We start from the raw sequence: 16936 nt of genomic DNA, 5'->3' as shown, positions 1-16936 counted from the left end.
GTACTTAACCTTTAAAATAGGAAACTCGGTGCTGAACCGTAACCCCTTACCTTGATGAGTGAGAAGACTTCAGAAAGTACATCTTCAAAGCTAGTGGATCAGACAAGAAAGCACATCTTGGAAGTTGGGGATCATTAGGCCATTTTATCATTTTTCATTTGTCATTTTCTTATTTTCTAAGTGTTATTTGCTTTGGAATAATGTTGTTTTTAATGGAAATATTAATGGAATGAGTAATGCATATTTTGAATTTCATATTCACTCATTCTAGTTATCACACAAAAAATGAAAAAAAAAACAATATCAACTATTCTCTCATTCACTTTTCTTTATCAAACTTTTGTTTATGCAAATTTTGGATGGAGGATGATGTAAGCAAATACCCGAAATTGATGAGGTATGCTTTAGATTAGAACCTTGATGACGATGTAAGACATTATTTCAATTCCCAGACACTAAAGAGATAAGGAGTTAATTCCTAGTCAACCCCTTTGAGCCTAGAAGTTAGTGTTTCTTTCTGCAAGAAAATGAAACCCTTAATCTTAACCTAGGGCAGGGTAGTTTTAGTTAGTTTGACTGTGCATTCAAATGTCAAGAGGAAGAAATTCCCTCAAAGGTTCAAATCCGTGCTCTATTCATACACAATGTTGAAGAAGTGTTGAAAATCCAAAGCTTATATTGGTTGTTCCTCTTGAACCATCAACATGGTAGTCACAACCTTTGCAGCTCTTTCAAGTCAAGCGAACAAATGTCATACAAGTTATTCCATAGATCTAAAATGAAAAAAAAAAGCCTGCTAAGTCAAAAAAACTTTAAAAGGTGACTTAGGCAAAAAAAAAGCGGTATCCCGATGAACTGGTGACTCAAAAGAAGCAATCCAAGCAAAATTCATCATAGAGAAAAATGAAACCAAAAAAGAAGCATCATAAGAAATCCTTGACAATGGAAAATAAAGAGCAAGTTTGTATGACAACTAGAGAAGAGTAGGCGACTGCCACCTTAGAAGTCTCATTTATTCCTAACCTATCATGTCCACAACGTCAAAATCCCCAGGAAAGTTGAATGTATGTGTCAAATTAATTGAACGTAAGACTGGAGATCATCAAGGAGAATGGGGTGGTTAAAATTAATTTTTTAACTTTATATCCTTTTGTTCAAAAACTGTGAACCAAACCACGTTATAACCCTTAAGAAACTTAATTTAGACAAGGTTTATTTTGAAATCATACTGCAACAAGATTGCATTAAGGTGACTCCAAAGAAATTTGCTAATCATCTATATTGGCATCTTGATTTGGCATCATCTTTCTCCCTTTGAATGTATAAATCAACATTGCCTTCTGATCGGTGATTCGTTCACTGAGTGTCACAACATCAATAATAACTTTGGTTTCAAAATTTTCATGAGCATTGCATTAAAATTACCAGTTTGAAATAACAATTCTATTTGCAAGTAAACACTCAACATCAAAGAAATTCTAATAATGAGTAGTCAGTTGAAGAGCTTGATCATCCATAAGTGGTCCCATAAGAGGCAAATCACTTCAAGAAATAATCACCCCATGGGAAAATCTCCTAGAGACTCTGTTGAGCAGGGGAAAATCACCTAAAGACTCTGTTGAGCATGGGAAAATCACCTAGAGACTCTGTTGAGTAGGGGCCAATCTCCTAGAGACTGTGTTTAGCCAAGGCAGATCTCATGAAGACTCAGTTGAGCAAAGGAAAGTCCCCTGAAGACTCTGTTGAGCAAGGGGCAAATTACTTGAAGACTCTGTTGAGCAGGGGGGAGATTACTTGAAGACTCTGTTGAGTCGGGGAAGATCGCCTAAAGACTCCATCGAGAAAAAGAAAATTACCCGAAGACTCTGTTAACCAGGGGCAAGTGTTGCAAATAATTAGGTGTCACATGCAAGTATACATGTTTTTTATCATAGCAAGTGATAAAAGAAATAGTATCGTATCCACAAGGAGTGTTACTACTTAGATATGACTTTTGTATTAAATATATTCTTTCACTTTAAGCATAAGTAGAGAAATAATATTATGTGTATATTTGAATCCAGCTTTCATGTAAAAATAAATTAACTGTATAAAAACGTAGTGTGAAAGTATTAAGAGAAATATATTTGAGCTTATGATCCACTAATATCTTTAGTGTGTGTGTGTGTGTGTGTGTTAATGATGAGTGGTGTCGTGACAGGCAAGGTTAGAAGGATCTGGTGGTGTATTTCTACATCATTCATAAGCATGCACGAAACAACAAGGAAAGCAAATCTCTAAGTTCCACTTATAACCCTAATACACGTCTATTAAATGTTATGATATTCCTTAATGGTTGCATTTTCTTATGTCTAAGCAAACTAGGTCAAGTGAATATATATATATATATACTAATCTTTCAACCATTTTTATGCATGAGATACACTTGTTGTTAGATCTCTCATAACAATAAGCTATTACCTATCTCTAAGGTGACCAATCAAAGAAATAGTTTTTAGAAATGTAAACACATGATAAAGCAAGTACTAACCACACATTCATCTAACATAAACACCTTTAATATTAATAGCACATAGCACAACTAAAAGAGTTTTAGCTCATAGTGAGCTGAGTACAAACAATGAACATGGTTCTCAAGGGAGACATCTTAAGATAATAGAATGAACACAAAATATCAACCTAAGAGGATCTCGGAGAAAGACTTAAGATGGTTAATCTTCAAGAGGAAACTTCAGTCACGCCAATGATCATCTTCTAGCACAGAATTAGATGAGGAGAGAAAATAGTTCACACTTCTTCAACTACACACTCAACTTTTTGTAATGTAAACTTTGGAATATTTTCTGAACTCCTTTCAATGTTGCTTACAGCTCTATATATAGGCCAAGATTTAGGGTTTCTTCAGCTACATTGGATCATGGGCCTTGGTTCAAGAATTTCCTAAAGCCCACGCATCCACCAATTCTTCAGCATAGAGACAAGGGAATCTTCGTACCAGCAGACAACAATGGGAGACAAGGTGAAATGTGCAGGCTGGCACAGCAGGAGCAGGCGGCATAATAGTGTACCATCGTACCAAATTTTATCTTTTAGCGCCACCTTCCTTATCTTTGAATTTGAATATTTCTACTATCAATTTCAGCATCACTGAACCTTTCCCTCCAATTAGTACTATATTCCACTCTTTATTTGTTAATATAGCAGCTTGCAAATGTTGATTCTTTGTTACTCAAGTTTCCTCAGCTTGTAGCCCTTCACCAGACTAGTTCAGTCTTGACTCAACTTGACTATTGCTTACTTCTGCACACAAAACATAAATCAAACTTAAAAAATGGGAGCATCTATTGTGCTCCATACTAATTTGATTAAAACAATAAAATTATAGGGAAATTAAGCAAATAAACATAAAATGAAACCAAACTATTAACTATAAAGCTATGTATTAACTCAAAAAATATGGGTTAATAACAAGTCACCTGAAGACTCCGTTGAGCAGGAAAAGATCGTTTGAAGACTCCATTGAGAAGGGGGAAAATTACTTGAAGACTCAGTTGAGTAGGGGGCAGATTACTTGAGACTCCGTTGAGCAGGGGCAGATCACCTAAAGAGTCCATCGAGAAATGGAAAATTACCTGAAGACTCCGTTGAGTAGGGGAAAGTCACTTGAAAACTCCATTGAGCATGGTAAGATCCTTTGAATACTCCATTGAGCAAAAGAAAATTGCCTGAAGACTCCATTGAGCAAAGGCAGATCGCTTGAGGACTCCGTCGAGTAAGTGCAAGTTACTTCAAGAACTGGTTGACTTGGGGAAAATCTTTGCAAGACTCTGTAAACCGTCTCAAGGATTAATTAATCACTTCCATTCCATTCAAAGTTCAAGTAATGGAGCATATCACCTCAAGATCACGAGTTTCTTCCAAACTTCTATTGAGGAAAATTTCTTCAAATACCTAGCAATCTGGGGCAAGATAGGCTATAAAGGATTCAAATTTTCTCCATATATCTAGTTGTTTAAGCAAATCCATGTCGTACATCAACAACCATAGAGTTATAGATGAGTATCAGAAAATCATGCTTGTACAATACCTTATTAAATAACTTTTTTTCCTTGACAAGAAGCTTTATTGCAAATGAACCCTTCTTAGTCTTAACCCTCCACAACCCACCACAGGGGCATGTGTTGAAGTGTTCAAATCATTGCATATATCATTATCATGAATCATTTAGGTCTCTTCGCTCTAGCATATTAACGCACTCATTAATAATATTCCGAAAGCATGAAGCATCGAAGAGTGAACATGAGAAGTAAAAGTCCATTTTTGGCACTTCATAAAAATCCTAACTTGGTCTCCATGAGCATTAACATTGCATGGATTGATCATTCATATGTCATGCATAGAGGCAAAGTTTCATATCATGCATAACTTGAAGTGTGTTTCACGCTCATTTGCATCTCCCAAGGTCTTGTTATCATTAATATTTTACCCTAAGGATCAAAGTCTGTCTTTGCTTGGCACCTACAAATACTATTTCCTTGCTCGACGAAACTCAGAAGCCGACTAAATTCGAAGATTGAAGAATATCATTTGATTCTTTCTATGAGAGGTTTGAACCTCTCTTATTGTTACAAGATTGAAGAATATCATTTGATTCACTCAGTGAGACATTAGAACCTTTCTTGTTGTTACAAGATTGCGGAATGTCATTTAATTTGTTATGAGAGACGTTGGAACTTTTCTTATTATTACAAGATTGTTGAATGTCATTTGATTTGTTATGAGAAATATCGGAACCCTTATTGTTGTTACAAGATTACTGAATGTCATTTGATTTATTGCGCGAGACATAAAAACCCTTCTAGTTGTTACAAGATCGCTGATCGTCATTTGATTTGTTCTGAGAGACAATAGAACCCTCCTTATTGTTAAAAGATTGCCGAATGACATTTGATTTTTCTGAGAGACGCCAGAACCTTTATTGTTGTAATAGGATTGATGAACGTCATTTGATTTATTCTAAGAGACACCAGGACCTTTCTTGTTGTTACAGGATTTTTAAATGCCATTTTATTTGTTTTGAGAGATGTTGGAACCTTTCTTGTTTTTACAAGATTTGTGAGTGTCATTTAATTTGTTCTGAGAGAATCCAGAACCTTTCTTATTGTTACAAGATTTATGAATGTCATTTGATTTATTTTGAGAGACCCCATAACCCTTCTTGATGTTATAGGATTGTTGGATAGAATTTGGAACCTTTCTTATTACTACATGATTGATGGATATAATCTAGAACCTCTCTTGTTGTTACAAGATCAAAAGATATAATCTGGAACCTCTCTCGTTGTTACACGATCGATGGATAGAATCTGGAACCTCTCTTGTTATTACAAGATCGATGGATGCCATTTGATTAATTATGTGAGAAGCTAGAACTCTTTATTGTTGTTACAAGATTCAGGAATATCTGATTCGTCATGTGAGAAGCTAGAACGCATCATCCCTTTTGAAATGTCCCCAAGGAGCGTGCTCCCTGGTCTTTTTGTCAGATATATTCCCCAGTCTTTTCATTGTACCTCACTTGATCCCCAACAGACCTTCACCATTCATCTTCCTGAATCCCCATAAAGTCTGTTTCCCATTTCATATCCACATCCAAATAAATTCTCAATAAGTATACCCAGATTGCATTGCATTTTATTTCATTCCATTCCATTTGCATCAGAGGGACAAAATTTGGGTTTGTTATATTTACATGTCTTCGACCTGGCAATATGAGGATTTGACATCCCTCATATTGGCTGGTTAAAGAAATTTATTAATGGGAAGTTATCATACCCCAATTTCCCCCTCCCCTTATTCATGTCATTAAGTCTAGGGGGTTTAAATTTCATTTGTTTAGTTCATAGCATTCATGTTCATTTGTCAAAATCATATGGGTCATGGAAGTAGGACTATTTAATTTGGTCATTATATTTCATATCCATGCATATCATACATGCATTCTATCGGTTCTCACAGGCATTTATCAAGTAGGACTGTTATTTAACTAAAATGTTCATTTTTCAAGCATGATCGTTGAGGAAAAGTAACAGTTCAAGTTTTGTGTTGCAATGACAATTTGTCATATTATAGTTTTGTTAGCATTTTAAGAATCTTTTTAGTAGTATTTTATGTGTATTGCATGGTTTGAAGATGATTTTTAGCAATAGTTTAGAAATCATAGAAGGACGACAAATAGGAAAAATAAGTTTGTTGGGCAAGAAATGAGCTTACGAAATTACGACACGAATAGAAGTATAACGACACAACTTTAAGACAAAGAGAAACATATTTATCTTTGTTCAATCGCATAATGCCGGTGGAATAATAAAGAAATAGTGGTGCAATTGGTTGGGATCATGCAGCGGCCTAACACGGCTGAAACTTAGTATAAAGGAAAAGAATTAAATCAGATCAAAGATTTGGAATTTAAGGGTACTATAGGAGGGTGCAAGGTTCTAAAGAAGGGACATTTATGTTTCTACATCGTTGTAGCTCATATTTCATTTGTGATACATGTATAAGTTCTTAAACTCACTGTCTTTGATTATTTATACTACGAGTAGATAAATTCTTATTGATTAGACATTTAAAGCATAAAAGCATTGACGTGATTCATTCCTCTGCCAACATTGTATATATGGACATCTAACAAACTAGAAGAATAAGTTTCTTCTTCCAAGTATTTCCCACACGCCCTTTCTGATTCAAAATCGTCAAATATGAGTATGATCTCTGGTGCTAGGTAATCACTACTATAAGGAAGGAGATGAGAATCAAGAGAGGTTCCCATTATATAAGCAGATGAAGTTTCAACTTCAGAATCGCTCACTAGGTTAATCGTACAATCACTTATCCTGATTAAAGAAAAAAGAAATGCTAAAGATAAAAGCTTGAGTTAGAAAGGTACCTGGTTATGTGGCCTATTATGGACCGACCAAATAATGAAATGAATAAGGCCTATTTCACTCCACTTGACCCAAAATATAAAATTTAGTTCACACGCTAAGACCAATGTACCATCTCTGATCTCAATTTTCATTATACTCATCTTGAATCTTGAATTAACTTGGACGTTAAAGTGCTAACCATGCAAGTCCTTCTCGTGCCGCCGTAAAAGAGATCGGAGCCACCATTCAAGATCATTAGTGTGTATATATATATATACACACACACACACACGTGTATTTTGACCCGTGCTTAAAATATGTAGTTTTGTTTCTGTGTTTTATGATAAATTTGATTGATCTGAATAGGACTTAGGGGAAGTTTACAAACCTCAACCTCAGAACTATCAGACTCAGGAGGAGCTTACAAAGTCATCCTTAATTTTGGCGGCAAAAATTACTAAACTACTCTTAATCTTACAATAAAATAATAATAATAATAATAATAATAATAATAATAATAATAATAATAATAATAATAATAATAGCAACATTTTTATCTAACAATTTAAAATTATAATAGTACATTATTAATATAAATGATTTTTTTTTCTCTACAACTCTATTCTAAACATTAGTTGGTAACATCATCATACACTCCAAACTCATAGGATAGCATAAATATTAAACTAATTTTTGTTCAAATAAAAAAAAAAATCATGTAACGTCATTTTTATAATTTAGTTTCTGTTAATAAATACTAAGTAATGCATATATTAATTTAAATGAATAAATGGTTAAAAGTGTTACATTCCAAAAATATTAAAATTTGCAGCCTCTTGAAATAAATAAATTTAATAAATCAATTAGCAATTCTTCCATTGGCCTGAACAAGAACATGCGTTAAAAATAGTGAATTGCGTTTGCCGGGAGTCGAACCCGGGTCTATTGCTTGGAAGGCAATTATCCTAACCGTTGGACTACAAACGCAAGCTTGTTTCGAATCACTGTTTTAGCTTTTTCAAATATTTCTTTAACCTCCTAATATTCACATATGTTGTAAAATATCTCTGCCATCATTTTCACCACACAGCATCTTTTAGCTTTTATATATTAACCAAGTAAATGTATGAGTTGATATTTTTCTCTATAACTTTTTGTGATCTTTTCATTCATTCATTCATAATCCCCATGTCTAAATTTTATTAATTGGTATTTTTTTTTGACAGAAATTAATTGGTATCTTAAAAATAGCTTAGTCTATTATACCATTTGATTTTATTAATTGGTATTTTTTTTTTTTAAAGTAGAGGGTGTTAATGTAGAGTTTGAGATTATTTAAAAATAATTTCCGAAAATCAACCTTCTCGTCGCATAATATTTTGACTCAATCTCAAATATAAAACATAATATTATTAGTGAAATTTTTTGTTTTATATTTTTATTATTATTATAATAAAATTTAATTTAATAACTTAAACAATATGACAATTTGGACCCACATAAAATAAATTTAACAATTATTAAAAATATTTATTAATAAAGATGTCCATGGTACAAAGTCTTACTTTTTTTTTTTTATCTCCTTTATTCCTTTCAATTAAATTCTTTTGGTTGAAGGCACACTATTAAATAGAAAAAAAATGTGAATTTTATATGTAAATTTTTTAAAATAGAAAACAATAGTTTGTTTTTATCTTCTAATAATTAAATTTAAACAAAATTGTATTTTCTTATCGATAAATAAATTTACCGTTGAATGCGATTAATGAGAATTTAAAGTGCATTTACGTAAAGTTAGCACAATAATAATGTTAGTATTAGTATTGATGATTAATCAGTCGTTTTGGGACAATTTATCGCTATGTTAAGCAATCGTAGATTTATTTATTTAGAAGTAGCATCAATGAGGCTGGTCAAAAACAATTTATGTACCATACTTGTTAGAGAAATAATAGAGATCATTCTCCTTAAACAAGTAGCACAAGTAAAAACCAATGATGGATCAAGCATAAGGAAATGAGATTGGTCCATCACATTAATCATTCTTCATGGTAATTTAGGAGAAACTTATTACCAATCCAAAGTTCCTCAAATAATCAATGATCAATTGGAAGGTAAATTTGAAATGGTGAAAATTCATCAAGCACCACTCCAAACTTCATGAACAAGATGGACTTGTAATCATCCAATTGATGAAAAGAAAAAGAAGAAGAAGAAGAAGAAAGATATGAAAAGAGAAAGAACAACCAAATTGAATCACAATATTAGATTAAGCTATCATCAATATCAATCACCTTTCTTGGTTCAACAATTGTGAATATAAAATATCACCCAAAATCCATTGATATTGATGAAGAATTTGATCAATCGATTAATGATCCATATCAACCAACAATCAAACAACATATAAAAAGATAAAATAAAATAAAGCATTAAACCATATTTTAAAAGATTATTTAAATGGAAAACAAAAGGTAAAATGCTTAAGAAATATATAAACATCAAATAAAAACTCAAGAAAATCATGAAAATTTAGAAATGAATCCAATCATCTTTAGAAATTTTTGGAGATTTTTTAATGCATGAAAAATATTTTAAAACTAATTAAAATGCATGCAAAAAGAAAAAAATTAATGAAATATAGAAAAACATAAAATAAAATTGTGAAATATTAACATAAGGTGTAAAGTATTAAAAGATAATTTTTTGGGGATTTTTCTGATAAAAATATGAATTAATATCAATTTTTTAAGATAAAACAAAATAAAGAAAATAAAATAAATCAGAAAAAGCCGCAACCATTAGATCTGAGTCAATTAAGCTAGGTAAGCGCATCTGATGGGTTTGGAAAGATGGAACAATGAATCTTAAGTAAAAGCACACACCGAATCCAATTTAAACGAACCAATCAAATTAAAATAAATGCTAGCAGGTGTTTGGTTCAAACATAGAAATAGATTCATCTGCCACTGTTACATCTTCGGTCGCCTTCTCCGGTGTGTCTTACCGGAGTTTTGGTAAATGGTAACGTTAGAGAACGTGACCACCATCATTGTGACTGTTAACTCATGACGAATCCAACCATATGCTTCACTTCCATTTTTTTGGAAGTGGACAGAGAGAATTTAAGAGAAAATCATGAAATAAGCAAAAACGAAAATCAAAATTAAATGATGTAACTCAATAATCAAAGCAAACAGAGGTAGGAAAAATAACCAGGGAGTGATAAGCAACACAATGGTATCTTATTTTAGTCAAGAAGATGTTCCAAACTACCTTGTCCAAGTGTGATCAGAAATGCTTGAAAGATGAATTTGGTCAAGGCGTTTTAGAATGTCTTAAGCTTTGGTTCTTGTTGCTATGAATTAAATAGATGGCAAGGAAGCTAATGGAAACAAGAAATCAAGTTGAAAGAGCTTAGAAACGATTCATGATCTCTGAAAATTTATGATTTTTTTTAGTTTAAGAAGAAATTTAAGGGGTTTTTCAAGCTTGATTTTAAACACAGAGGCTTGCTCTATTTATAGTTGAAGTATTATGATTTCATACATGCGAGAATTTGTTAGAATTCGTATGAATCCAAGTGCATAAAATTCGTGACAATTCTTGAATGGAAAGTCACCAAAACATAGCTTAATTCATTTTGGGTTGTTTTGTATCACTACTTATCACTTAACATCACCAGGTCCTAATCACATGTAAATCTTGGCTTAAAATTGAGAATAAAGTGAATTTACAAAACTGGCTTTGAGCGAAATTCAGTTGCAAATGGTCATTTTCAAAACCATGTGAAATTGTATACACTTGACCATTGCTTCTCATTCTTTTTGCTAAATGATCACATCATAACATAGTGTACCACTCAAAAAGAAATGTTTCATTTGGATGCTTGAGCAAAAGTTAATGTCCTTGTAAAGTTTGTACCATGACCTGTAATTATAAGTCAAAATTTTCTAAGTCCAAAATTACCAATAATGTATCCATCTCTTTCACGACCTTCCAAGCATAATTGACTCTTGACTTGTGAAGAGAAGTTATAGAAAATGTCAATAAGAGTCATTTTCCCAAAAAAATCACTAAAAAATGTTATAAAATGAGTGAGTTATGATATATTGATTATCATATGAACTTAACATGGTGAACTCTTGAATGTGCTTTGATTAAACTTGCAATTGCTTGAGGAAACTTATTGAACAATGCATGAACATAAGGCTATACATGTTTAAGCATTCTTATAACTTTCATAAATTTAGTTTCTGACAAGAATCAGATAATGAGGCTAAAACTCATATAAACTTAATAAGCTTTCCATCTTAAACACAACAAAATAAGGATCTTGGTGTTAATGGGACATTGTAAGAAAATACTCTCATTAGAGCTAACAAAATCAACAAAAATAGCAACAACAAAGAAACAAAACCAACAAAGTTTTTCTATTGAATCTTTTTCTCACAAAAAAGAAACATGGTAGCTATGAATCCACATTTCTTTCTCTTCCATTGAGCAAGAAGATTGAGTTCATCAGTTTTCTCTTAAGCTGGCTGTAAAAAAAGAAACGATAACAAAAAAACTCAGAAAGATTTATGTTTTTGAGTGAAAATACCAAAATCTAATTTCATTATCTTAATAGGAACACTGGTCAACGGAGAGTAACAGTGGTCGACGGCGAGGTTGTTCGAAACAAAATTTCAACCATTTCATTAGGAAAGCCATGAGACGAATAAAACGAAAATAGCTTTGATTTTTTCATTGGAGGTGGCGGTCTTTGTTAATAGAGGTAGAAAGGGCGCCGACGATGGTTCTAGAGATGTAGCCCATGTGATGAATAGAAAGGCCATATGATGAATAATACGAATAGGTTTTTTTCAATTTAAGGTGGTGGTAGATAGGATGGAAAGAGGTGCGGCAAAAGTTTAGGGTAAGAGGCGAAAAGAAAGAGGAGAAGAGGTAAACGAGAGAGAGAGAGAGAGAGAGAGAGAGAGAGAGAGAGAGAGAGAGAGAGAGAGAGAGAGAGAGAGAGAGAGAGAGAGAACATAAGTTGGGGTATGCGCACAATTTCAGAAAATAGGTGTTTGGACCAATGAGATTGTAACACTTGGTAAAAAAGGTGAAAAATTTGTGTTGTATTTAGTTGATTACGAATATGCCTTTTTTCCTTTATAAATGTAATTTGTGCTAGGGACAAATCGGTCAGATTGATCAACCTCTTAGTATATGTTTGTATAGTAGATTTGTGCAAGGGACAAATCAGTCATATTGGTCAATCTCTTAGTATATGTTTGTATAGTAGATTTGTGCAAGGGACAAATCGGTTAGATTGGTCAATCTCTTAGTATATGTTTGTATAGTAGATATAGTAGATACCTGTCTATTTCTTGTGTCTATTTACACTTTAGTAGTATCTAAAGAGAAAACCCGAAAGGTGGTAGCTTGGTTCCTTCACGAAACTATGTTGTGGGTAAGGGTCCGTTTGGTTGGGGGGTTTTGGAGGGGAGGGAATATTTTATACCAATTGTGTTTGGTTCAATTTTTTATGAGGAGAGGGGAGGGGAGGGGAGGTAATCTGAATCCCTCCGAGAGCAGCTTTTCGTTCCCTCCGAATTGGAGGGATTTGGAGGGGAGGGGAGGGAGAGGAGTTATATTAAAATCTATTTTTATTATATTGACAAAATTATCCTCATTTTTTTTAATTATAATCATAAATTGACCTTAATAAATATTATATGCTAATTTGTCATTTTATTAAAAAAATTCATATTTTTTAACGGCAACTTCATTATTTAATTATTATGACTGATTTTTTTTTCATGTGTCTTATTCTATTTTTTTTTGTGTTTTATTTTGTTTATTTTCAATTTTTTTGGTTTTGTTTGTAATAACGTAATTGTTTTATAAGTTGTTGTGTTGTATTACATATCGATTTATAATTGTAGTATATGAGTTATATATTATATATAATTTAATTTTATAAATATTTTATGAGATTAGATGGATCATCAAGATGAAAAAATGATTCATTTGAAGATTGATAACATAATGATTTTACGGCATTTATCAATATTTTATTTACACTTTAATATATTTCTGAGTATTTGAAATATTAAATATTTTATTTGTGATTATCTATGTTGTTAATGAGTTGATAATTTTTTTTTGGTGAATATCATTTTGTTTTTATTTTATTTAGTAAGAGTGTTATGATATTTTAAGGGTAAAAATGTAAAGTAGTTTTAAAACCCCTCCCCTCCCCCTTGTGAACCAAACATATATTTGATTAAAATGTCTCCCTCCCCTCCCCTCCCCCTCTTTTGAACCAAACATACATTTAATTAAAATATATCCCTTCACCTCCCTTCCCCTTCCCTCCCCTTTATTAAAATCCCTCCCCCCCCCCTCCTCTCCGTTGAACCAAACGGACCCTAAGTGGTGAGTCATAGAGTTTTCCCCTCAAGTTCGTTTCTTGCATTACACAAGTCAAACTTATGGGAAACAAAATCCCAAATGAGTCAGAGCAACAAAATCACCCACTGATACAATCAACTCCACCGTCACAACCACAATTTCAACCAAACACCAAGTTCGTTTCTTGCATTACACAAGTCAAACTTAGTAGAAATTTTTGGAGATTTTTTAATGCATGAAAAATATTTTAAAACTAATTAAAATGCATGCAAAAAGAAAAAATTAATGAAATATAGAAAAACATAAAATAAAATTGTGAAATATTAACATAAGGTGTAAAGTATTAAAAGATAATTTTTTTGATTTTTTTGGGATTTTTTTGATAAAAATCTGAATTAATATCAATTTTTTTAAGATAAAACAAAATAAAGAAAATAAAATAAATCAGAAAAAGCCGCAACCATTAGATCTGAGTCAATTAAGCCAAGTAAGCGCATCTGATGGATTTGGAAAGATGGAACACAATGAATCTTAAGTAAAAGCACACACCGAATCCAATTTAAACGAACCAATCAAATTCAAATAAATGCCAGCAGGTGTTTGGTTCAAGCATAGAAATAGATTCATCTACCACTGCTACATCTCCGGTCGCCTTCTCCGGTGTGTCTTACCGGAGTTTTGGTGAATGGTAACGTTATAGAACGTGACCATCATCATTGTGACCGTTAAATCATCACGAATCCAACCATATGCTTCACTTCCATTTATTGGAAGTGCACAGAGAGAATTTCAGAGAAAATCGTGAAATAAGCAAAAACGAAAAAATCAAAATTAAATGATGTAACTCAAAAATCAAAGCAAACATAGGTAGGGAAAATAATCAGGGAGTAATAAGCAACACAATGGTATCTTATTTTAGTCTAAAAGATGCTCCGAACTACCTTGTCAAAGTGAGATCAGAAGTGCTTGAAAGATGAAATTGGTCAAGACGTTTAAGAAGGTCTTAAGTTTTGGTTCTTATTGCTATGACTTCAGGAGATGGCAAGGAAGCTAATGGAAACAAGAAATCAAGTTGAAAGATCTTAGAAATGATTCACGATCTCTAACAATTTATGATTTTTTTGAGTTTGAGCCGAGCTTTAAGGGGCTTCCCAAGCTTTGGATTGGTCTCCCCGAATCCACTTGCAAATGACAAAAAGTGAAAATGGAGGTTGGTGTTTAAGGTGTTACGTGAGTGATGTTGAGTTTTGGATAGCTTCTATAAGGTATATGTAAGGTGTTCGGATGTTTGTTTGACACAAAAGTTACTTGAAACTCAAAATCTCTAAGTTTTTACAAAGTGACAATTTTGAAGTTTCAAGTGGAGTAGTGATTTTGAGAATTTTTGTGTGTTTTGTTTCAGAACCAATGGCCTCTATTTATAGGCAAGATTTGTGGTTTGTGGGGGGGGGGGGGGGGCTAATCAGATCATTTGGCTCTCCCAATTTCAAATTGTATAATTGTCCGGGTAGAGTCAGAATTGATGGTTGAGAGAAAAGCGGGTTGTACCTACAAGGTACTCTGATGCCAAAGTAAGAACAAAAGCAAAGGTACAACAGAAAGTATAAGGTTTTTGGATAAAATTTGAATTACCTTGCCCTCTAGGCGTAGAGAGCTATTTATAATACTCTACCCAATGTGTGAATAGGTCACGCTATATTTTGGGCTGGGCGTGTTTCCAGGGCCCAAAATATAGGAGGTGGTTTGGACAAGTCTTAAGGAATTTGGGCAGACTGAACTAGCTGTTGGCAGGGACGAGAGAGTTGACGTGCCCAGATGATCGCTTGCTATGAGGAAATATGGAAAAGAGGAACTAGCCGTTGGTAGAAGTGAAAAAAGAGGAAATATGGCCCCTGTTTGCTCGTGCGAATGGGACAATGCTTATTGGGCCGTTTTTATGCTTATGAGTGGATAGGGCCAATTCTGATAATTGGGCTTGTCTAGAACAATAGCTTTACTTCTTTGTGAAAAAATGAGAAAGTTATGGTTCCCATGTTGAAGTACAAACTTTAAACATGACTTAGGGAGGCTCTTCTGCAGATTAGAGTGTTGCTTGTTGGGTTTGTGTTGCTTTCAGTGTAGAACAAACAATGTAGAGGCTCAATGCAAGAGTTATTGGTGATTAAAGTCACTTTTCCAAAATGGAAGTCATGGCTTTATGCTTGAAATGGAATGAATCAATGGACCATAACTAAAACACTTGGACAATAGCTCAAAAGAGTGTGTAATCTTATGATTAGAGGGACATTTACAAGTCATATGGTCTATAACACAAAGATCTTGCAGATTGGGATGAGCTTGTAACTTGGTTCCTCATGAAAAATGACTTGTAATTTAAGAATGGAAGCCCAACTTCATCTCTTCGAATCTCCTAGCTCACAAATGCTATGGAAGAATTATAGTACTTTTTGGAAATCCCTAAACATCATCTACAACTTTCATGTTAGGTACTTTCTCAAATTCTCAAAGGATCATGATGAGAAGTGGCCTCAAAGATGCCTACTTTTGACGAACAAATCCGCCGTTTGCAAAATTTTCTAAGTGTTGGAAAAAAGTCAACAACTTTGAAGCTTCATAACTTAAAAATCATTTATTTATGAAAAAACATCCACATTGACAAAGTATATATCTTGTTTTTCTCTTCAAGTGAGGCTTTGGAGCACAAAACATACATTTCAAAGTTAGGCATAAAACATACATTTCTTTATGAAAAAATCTAAACCATAATTGTTGACTTTTGATTCCTTGATTTATTTTCTTGTTTTTACTTGATCAAATGACTTCAATAATCTCATATTCATGATTTTTAAATTTAAAAGTCCATAGTTGACCAAATTCCTCAAAAGTCAAAGGTGATCTTAAATAGTTGACTTATTTAAGATGATTTGCATTCTTCTAAGTACCAATTGAATAAAGCTCTTCTATCCAAATGAATGTTATTAGTGGATTTTAATGGGGAATTGGAGATCCTTGAATCATGTTTTGGGCCATAGAACCATGCTTTGACCAAAAGTCAACTTCCTCAGAGAATTAGGTCAAAACCCTAATTAGTGTACCAGATGAATTTGAAAGTTATTGATATTGAATTGAACCACACTTGGGCTTGGATATTGATGAGGAGAATCACTTGAGAATATGAGAATGCTTGATCTCCTTGGTGAGCCTAAAAACCCTAATTTGCATGAGCCCCTTGATCAGTCACCTATCTTGTGAAACAAGCAACAAGTAAACATAATCTTTTTTTATATTTTTTGTTAGCAAATGATGCATGAATGATGATAATGATGATCTCACTCTTTGAAAATTAAAGTGGAATCTCAGGGTCAAAAATTGGGGTACAACAGTTGCTCTTGTTTGCTCTCGTGTTACACCAATTCATTCATAATATTAGAGACAATTGTAAGATTCTTCTTCATGCATGGTACTTGATGATGGGACCATTATAGGGGATTAACAAGAGGTGGATAAAACCCTTGATATCATTCAAAAAATAAGTTTAGGACTAGGTCTCAAATTTAATATTCATAAACTAAGATCTTTTGGCCTTCAAGTGATGGAATTAAACT

The 16936-nt window shown here is 33.0% G+C and overlaps 1 non-coding gene across 1 annotated transcript; it reads right to left on the bottom strand.

Moving 5' to 3' along the window:
• Positions 1–7844: 7844 nt before the first annotated feature.
• On the bottom strand, positions 7845–7916 carry TRNAG-UCC (transfer RNA glycine (anticodon UCC)). Its single transcript has one exon. It is a non-coding gene; the product is annotated as a tRNA-Gly (tRNA).
• Positions 7917–16936: the final 9020 nt, after the last annotated feature.

The sequence above is a fragment of the Vicia villosa genome, linkage group LG3, assembly GCF_029867415.1.
Source record: "Vicia villosa cultivar HV-30 ecotype Madison, WI linkage group LG3, Vvil1.0, whole genome shotgun sequence".
Taxonomy (NCBI): Eukaryota; Viridiplantae; Streptophyta; class Magnoliopsida; order Fabales; family Fabaceae; genus Vicia; species Vicia villosa.
The sequence above is the reverse complement of the archived record's forward strand: the minus strand, read 5'-3'. Positions and strand labels throughout refer to the sequence as shown.